This window comes from Ovis canadensis, chromosome 12 (assembly GCF_042477335.2).
Source record: "Ovis canadensis isolate MfBH-ARS-UI-01 breed Bighorn chromosome 12, ARS-UI_OviCan_v2, whole genome shotgun sequence".
In the NCBI taxonomy this organism is placed as follows: domain Eukaryota; kingdom Metazoa; phylum Chordata; class Mammalia; order Artiodactyla; family Bovidae; genus Ovis; species Ovis canadensis.
This window is the reverse complement of record NC_091256.1, coordinates 17,092,588-17,100,601: the sequence shown is the minus strand read 5'-3', so window position 1 is coordinate 17,100,601 and position 8,014 is coordinate 17,092,588.

Sequence of the window (8,014 nt, the reverse complement as noted above, 5' to 3'; positions counted from 1 at the left end):
AATTGCAGCACACCAGGCTTCCCTGTCCATCACCAACTCCCGGAGTTCACCCAAACTCATGTCCATCAAGGCAGTGATGTCATCCAGCCGTCTCATCCTCTGTCACCCCCTTCTCCTTCTGCCCCTAATCCCTCCCAACATCAGAATCTTTTCCAATGAGTCAACTCTTCTCATGAGGTGGCCGAAATACTAGAGTTTCAGCTTTAGCATCAGTCCTTTCAAAGAACACCCAGGACTGATCTCCTTTAGGATGTACTGGTTGGATCTCCTTGCAGTCTAAAGAACTCTCAAGAGTCTTCTCCAACACCACAGTTCAAAAGCATCAAATCTTCGTCGCTCAGGTTTCTTCACAGTCCAACTCTCACATATATACGTGACTACTGGAAAAACCATAGCCTTAACTAGATGGACCTTTGTTGGCAAAGTGATGTTTCTGCTTTTTAGTATGCTGTCTAGGTTGGTCATAACTTTCCTTCTCAGGAGTAAGCGTCTTTTAATTTCATGGCTATTACCTGATATAAAATGTCCAGAATTCAGCAAACATTTGCAAGCTGTGCCACAAGGTAGCAACAACAAAAATAGTCTGAAAACACAAAGCAAACATTAGAATAACACTCAGATGTGACACAGATGTTGTTATTATCAGACAGAGTGTCGTAAATAGCAATGATTAATATGCTAAGATCTCTAAATGGATAAAATAGACGACATGCACAAACATATGGGAAATGTAAACAGAGATAGGAATTCTGAGAAATAATCAGATGGGAACACTGGAAATCAAAATTTATGTAACAGAAATAAAAATGCGTTTAGTGGACTCATCAGTTGACTAAACAAGGCCAATGAAAGAATCAGTGAGCTTCTAGATTGGTCAATAGAAATTTTCCAAACTAAAATTCAAAGATAAAGAGAATAATTTTAGAAATCAGAGCACCACTATGAAATCTTGGACAAAATTAAAAGTAATAATATATATACATATACATATATATTTATAGTTATATATATTAAATATATAAGAATATCAGAAGGAGAAGAAACATAGGAGAGAGCAGAAAAAATATTTGAAGTAGTATTGGCCAGGAATTTTTAAAAATTATTGACCAACTCCAAACTATGGATCCAAGAAGCTTAGACAATAGCAAGCAGAATAAATATCAAAATTTACTCTCAAGCTGTCACATTCAAACTTCTAAAAAGCAAAGTAAGGAGAAAATCCTGAAGTGTCTATGAAGGGGAAAAAAACCTTACCTATTAGGTAAGAACTATTGGTAATTTATCATCAGAAACACAGAAGAAGAGAGTAGGTGAAATAGTTGCGGTGTTGAAAGAACAATCTACCAACCTAGAATTCTATACCCGTAAAACGTATCCTTCAAAAAATGAAGCAGGAAAGACTTTGTTAGACAAGAAAACTGGGGTATTTTATCACTGATAGACCTGCCCTACAAGGTATATTAAAAGATTTTCCATAGGCAGAGGAAAATAAGTCAAAAGCTTGCTTCTGTATGAAAAAGACGAGCATCAGAGAAGGAAGAAATGGAGGTGAGATAAAATTTATTTTTCTTATTTTTAATTAATCAGCTACATGACATAAGAACTGCAAGTATCAGTTCAGTTCAGTTTAGTTGCTCAGTCATGTCCAACTCTTTAAAACCCCATGAATTGCAGCATGCCAGGCCTCCCTGTCTATCACAAACTCCAGGAGTTTACTTAAACTCATGTGCAAAGTACATCATGAGAAACACTGGACTGGAGGAAGCACAAGCTGGAATCAAAATTGCCGGGGAAATATCAATAACCTCAGATATGCAGATGACACCACTCATGTCAGAAAGTGAAGAAGAATGAAAAAGCCTCTTGATGAAAGTGAAAGAGGAGAACGAAAAAGTTGGCTTAAAGCTCAATATTCAGAAAACGAAGATCATGGCATCTGGTTCCATTACTTCATGGGAAATAGATGGGGAAACAGTGGAAACAGTGTCAGACTTTATTTTCTGGGGCTCCAAAATCACTGCAGGTGGTGATTGCAGCCATGGAATTAAAAGATGCTTACTCCTTGGAAGAAAAGTTATGACCAACCTAGACAGCATATTCAAAAGCAGAGACATTAATTTGCCAACAAAGATCCGTCTAGTCAAGGCTATGGTTTTTCCAGTGGCCATGTATGGATGTGACAGTTGGACTGTGAAGAAAGCTGAGTGCCGAAGAATTGATGCTTTTGAACTGTGGTGTTGGAGAAGACTCTTGAGAGTCTCTTGGACTGCAAGGAGATCCAGCCAGTCCATCACCAACTCGATGGACATGAGTTTGAGTAAACTCCAGGATTTGGACAGCTCAGACATAAAACACAAAATAACAGCCATGTAAAATCTGTTCTCTGGCAAGTTCAAGAATGTTTGGAGTCTTCCATCTGTGAGCTAAATAGAGGGCCAGATCATATACCTAATCATTATTCCTGCTTGTCCCATCTCTAATTTTTTTGAACTGCCCAGGTTTTGGTGTCAACCTGCTGAAGGTAAAGTTAACTTTCTCAGGATAGAGTTGGTGAAACAACTTTATTTTCTATATAAATAGAAATTTGTTTTCTTAAGCTTTAGATGCCTATTCACTAGTGATTGATGCCTCAACTTATGGAGTCTCTTGACATAGCTATCTTAATAAGTGAAAATTTCAAGATTCCTTGGTGATCCAATGGTTAAGATTCTGCCTTGCAATGCAGGGAATGTGGGCTTAATCCCTATTTGGCTAACTAAGATCCCACATGCTGTGGAGAAATTAAGCCTGTGTACCACAACAACTGAAACCCATACATTCTAGATACTGTGAAACACAATTAGAGAGACTGTGCACTCCTAAAAATATTCCACATGATGCAACAAGGATCTCTAGGGCTGCAACTAAGACCCAACACAGCCAGATAAACAAACAAATATTTTAAAAGAAAAAAAAATCAAAACTTCAAAACCCACTGATAGCTGCCATAGACCATAAAAAGATATTTGGCAAACCTCAGTTATTTGGTTTCTTAATGAAATAAATACGAAAAGATGGAAATCTGAAGTTTAATGATGAAACATTTGAAGAATTTCTACTACTGTCAGCATATGATACTACAGCCACAATTATGAAAAGCTGTAACAAATAAATTAAGATAAACAATGTAATAAAATATAGATATGGTTACAAATTCTTTAAATATTGTTGTAGCCAGATTTGGTTCATTGAACTGCTACACTGATGCATTAAGAAGTATAATGCAAAAGAAAGTAGTTTTTCAGAGCTGGAATTCCTTATTTGGAAACAAAATGAATGTTTCAGCATTATATTCCCCTTCTCTCCCAACCTCCAGTATAGTAATTCAGAGGAGAGACAGTTCAGGGCCTTAGCCAAGACAGTAAGAGATTTACTGGAGTACAAGGGAATCAGATAATAAAAATTAGTGAGCTAAAATTCATAATTTGATTAGGTGAAACAAAAGATTTTTTAGGGCAGTGAAACTATTCTGTATGGTGGTGGTAGATGACACTATGGTTTTATCAACAGTTCATAAAACTTATTAGTACAAGAGTAAACATTAATATAACCAAATTCCCCAAATTCCAAAGTTGAGGGAACTCAGGATGAAATACAGACTGTAGAAGAATATAAAGTGTAATATAAATGTGTGACCTAGCCTTTCAGTGTGACCTAGCCTCACTGAAAGGAGAAAGGGGAGAAAAGGTGCTACACTAAGCAACTTTGAAAATTATTGGAACTGTGAAGCTAAAGGCTATAAAACTGAAGGTCGTGTGAAAGCACTGCTCTAGCTAATCCAATTATTTCCTATATGGACATGGGTTGATAATTCTAACAGTGTTATGCATTTATGTGTGCTGTGCTTAGTGGCTCAGTCATGTCCAACTCTTTGGGGCCCCATGGACTGTAGCCCACCAGCCTTTTCTTTCCATGCAATTTCCCAGGCAAAAATGCTGGAGTGGGTTGCCATTTTCTTCCCCAGGGAACTTCCCAACCCAGGTATCAAACCTGGATCTTCTGCTTGGCAGGCAGATTTTTTTTTTCACCTCTGAGCCACCTGGGAAGCCTCATAAATTTATATGAGAGTGTATTTAACTCTGCTATAACTTCCTGGATCTTTAAATCATTGTAAAATGCCATATAAGACACAGAGTAGTGGTCACCAAAAAGTACTCAATCTAGAATCAGTGCTCTACCACTGGCTATTCCCCAGTCAGTTCATTTATATTCTCTCAAGAAAGCTTCATCATCTGTAAAATGGAGTTATGAATTTCTTCCTCATAAGCATTTAGGAGAATCAGAAGGTAAAATACATTTGAAAAAGATCTATCAATCAAAATCATGGAGCATTATTTTTTTATGAAAATGTAAGGCTTTTACATGGGATAACATGAAAAAGGCCATACAAAGAGCCTGATTCATAAATACTTAATAAAAGGGTGTTCTTTCTGTATAATTTGTAGTTAGGAAATGGTTAAACATAAACCAAAGACATTCTCATCAAAGATACATTGATTTACAGTAAATAAAACCATATTTATCTGCAAATACTTTTTTCATACATTATTTTTCATTGTCTTGATTCTGTGGTAGATATCTGGATCATGAAGGCTTTTGAGGGATCATGTCTTCAAATAATCTTCTCTGAATACAATTTTTATTGAATGTTCTTCAAAGAATAAAATAATTTCCATTTTTTTGCCAAATCTCTTGTTAATTGGAAAATAATTTGTTTCAAAGACAGTGACAAAAACAACAATAAAGTTTAACCTTCTTATACTAGTATTAAATAAAATTAAATAGATGTTTGGGCTTCCCAAGTGGTGCTGGTAGTAAAGAACCCACCTATCAATGCAGGAGACATATGAAACAGGTTTGATTCCTGGATCGGGAAGATAACCTGGAGGAGGGCACAGCAACCCACTCCAATATTCTTGCCTGGAGAATCCCATGGGCTTAGGAGCCTGGTGGGCTTCAATCTATAAGGCTGTAAAGTTGGACATGACTGAAATGACTTAGCATGCACTCATGCAAGCAGAGGATTCCCTGGTGGCTCAGACAGTAGAGAATCAGCCTGCAATGCAGAAGACCTGGGTTTGATCCCTGGGTTGGGAAGATCCCCTCGAGAAGGAAATTGCAACCCACTCCAGTATTCTTGCCTGGAGCATTCCATGGACAGAGGAACATGGCGGGCTACATGGGGTCACAAAGAGAAGGACACGACTGAGCAACTTTCACTTTCACTTATGCAAACAGATACTAGATGGTGGGAACCAGGCTTCTCACCATTGAAAAGGAAGATGATAGGCAAGCAAGGAGGAAGGCTAGAATAAACCTTGTATTAATAGTTTTAGGTTAGAGTCAGATCCATTAGCCTGAATTCATGTTTGGCTTAATATACAAATGGGTGGATATATAAGTTATCATAGGTATATGTATAAACATAGACTGAGATATATGCATAAATTTCCTAGCTCTGCTGGCTGAAAGAACCTGGAAGAAAATAGCACTCCAGTGAAACAAGCATAGGTCAATATCCAGAACTTTATTTCTATACTCTTCTCCAACAGAAGAAATCAGGGCTTCTCAGAGAAAACACTGATTCTAGGCCTTGGGCAGAAATCTATAAGATGATCCTGAATCAACTTGTAGTGCTAGAAAGTAAGGATGTGCTTAAAAAACAAACAAACAAACAAGATGCTGGGGACATGCCAAAAGTACACTGGCATCAACCTAAAAGAATTCTCAATGGCCAAAGTTGGGACAATTTGAGAAAAAATGTAAATATGTAATGGTGGATTATGGACTTCCCTGTTAGCTCAGGTAGCAAAGAATCTGCCTGCAATGCAGGAGACCCGGATTTGATCCGTGGGTCAGGAAGGTCCCCCAGAGAAGGGCATAGTAACCCACTCCAGTATTCTTTCCTGGAGAATCCCCATGGATAGAGCACCATGGCAGGCTATAGTCCATGGGGTCACAAAGAATCAGAGACGACAGAGAAACTAACACACACACACGCACAATTGGATTATCATCTAAAGAATAAACATCTGCAGTGGCTTCCCTGGTGACTCAGTGATAAAGAATCTTCCTGCCAATGCAGTAGGCATGGGTTCGATCCCTGATCCAGAAAGATCCCACATGCCGTGAAGCAACTAAGCCTGTGCACCACAACTATTGAGCCTGTGCCCTAGAGGCCAGGAGCCCAGCTATAGAGTCCAGTCCCAAAACTACTGACCCTTTACAGTCCATGCTCTGAAACAAGAAGCCGCCACAATGAGAAGCTAGAGCACTACAACTAGAGTAGCTCCCGCTTGTTGCAAATAGAGAAAAGCCTGGGCAGCAATGAAAACCCAGCGCAGTGAATAAATAAATAGGTAAAATTATTTTTTTTAATGGTCAACAAAAAAACTTAAAAAAAGAGAAACATCTGAAAATCTATACTGGTATATATAAATGATGGAGTAAGTGGGAGTGAAGAAACAGATTTTCAGTATGGAAGGATTTTAAATAATTTATGTAGACCCTCCCATGAAGGAGCTGGGGTTTCACTTCCCACCTCCTGTATGAGTTATCCTTAGTAACTGGTTTACAACAAACATAATACAGGATGGGACAAATAGCTTAGTGTGGAAATCTTACAAACTTCACTTCAGCCAGATAACACCAGTGAACGTCATCAGTGATGTCATGTTGATAGCAGGTACCTTTGATATAATGTAATAAGAATGACACTCCTTCTGTAAGCTTCCTCCCTAAATGCATAACTTCAATATAGTCATGAGAAAAACAGCAGACAAACTGCAGCTGAGAGACATTCTTCAAAGCAGCTGATTAGTCCCTCTCAAAATTGTCAAGGAAATGAGTCTAAAACTCTTGTCAGTCCAGATGAGCCTAAAACACATGATGACTAAATAAAATCTGATATTTATATATAATATAATTTGGGTGGGACTTTGGAAAAAGAAAGGACAATAGGTAAGCCAACATCCACTGGATCATTGAAAAAGCAAGAGAGTTCCAGAAAAACATCTATTTCTGCTGTATTGACTATGCCAAAGCCTTTGACTGTGTGGATCACAATAAACTGTGGAAAATTCTGAAAGAGATAGGAATACCAGACCACCTAACCTGCCTCTTGAAAAATCTGTATGCAGGTCAGGAAGCAACAGTTAGAACTGGACATGGAATAAACAGACTGGTTCCAAATAGGAAAAGGAGTACGTCAAGGCTGTATATAGTCACCCTGCTTATTTAACTTCTATGCAGAGTACATCATGAAAAATGCTGGGATGGAAGAAGCACAAGCTGGCATCAAGATTGCCGGGAGAAATATCAATAACCTCAGATAATGCAGATGACACCACCCTTATGGCAGAAAGTAAAGAAGAACTCAAAAGCCTCTTGATGAAAATGAAAGAGGAGAGTGAGAGAGTTGGCTTAAAGCTCAACGCTCAGAAAACGAAGATCATGGCACCTGGTCCCATCACTTCATGAGAAATAGATGGAGAAACAGTGGAAACAGTGTCAGACTTTATTTTTTTGGGCTCCAAAATCACTGCAGATGGTGACTGTAGCCATGAAATTAAAAGATGCTTACTCTTTGGAAGGAAAGTTATGACCAACCTATATAGCATATTCAAAAGCAGAGACATTAATTTGCCAACAAAGGTCTGTCAAGTCAAGGCTATGGTTTTTCCAGTGGTCAAGTATGGATGTGAGAGCTGGACTGTAAAGAAAGCTGAGAGCCGAAGAATTGATGCTTTTGCACTGTGGTGTTGGAGAAGACTCTTGAGAGTCCCTTGAACTGCAAGGAGATCCAACCAGTCCATTCTAAAAGAGATTAGCCCTGGGTGCTCTTTGGAAGAAATGATGCTAAAATTGAAGGAATGATGCTAAAGGTGGTACTTTGGCCACCTCATGCAAAGAGTTGACTCACTGGAAAAGACTCTGATTCTGGGAGGGATTGTGGGCAGGAGGAGAAGGGGACGAC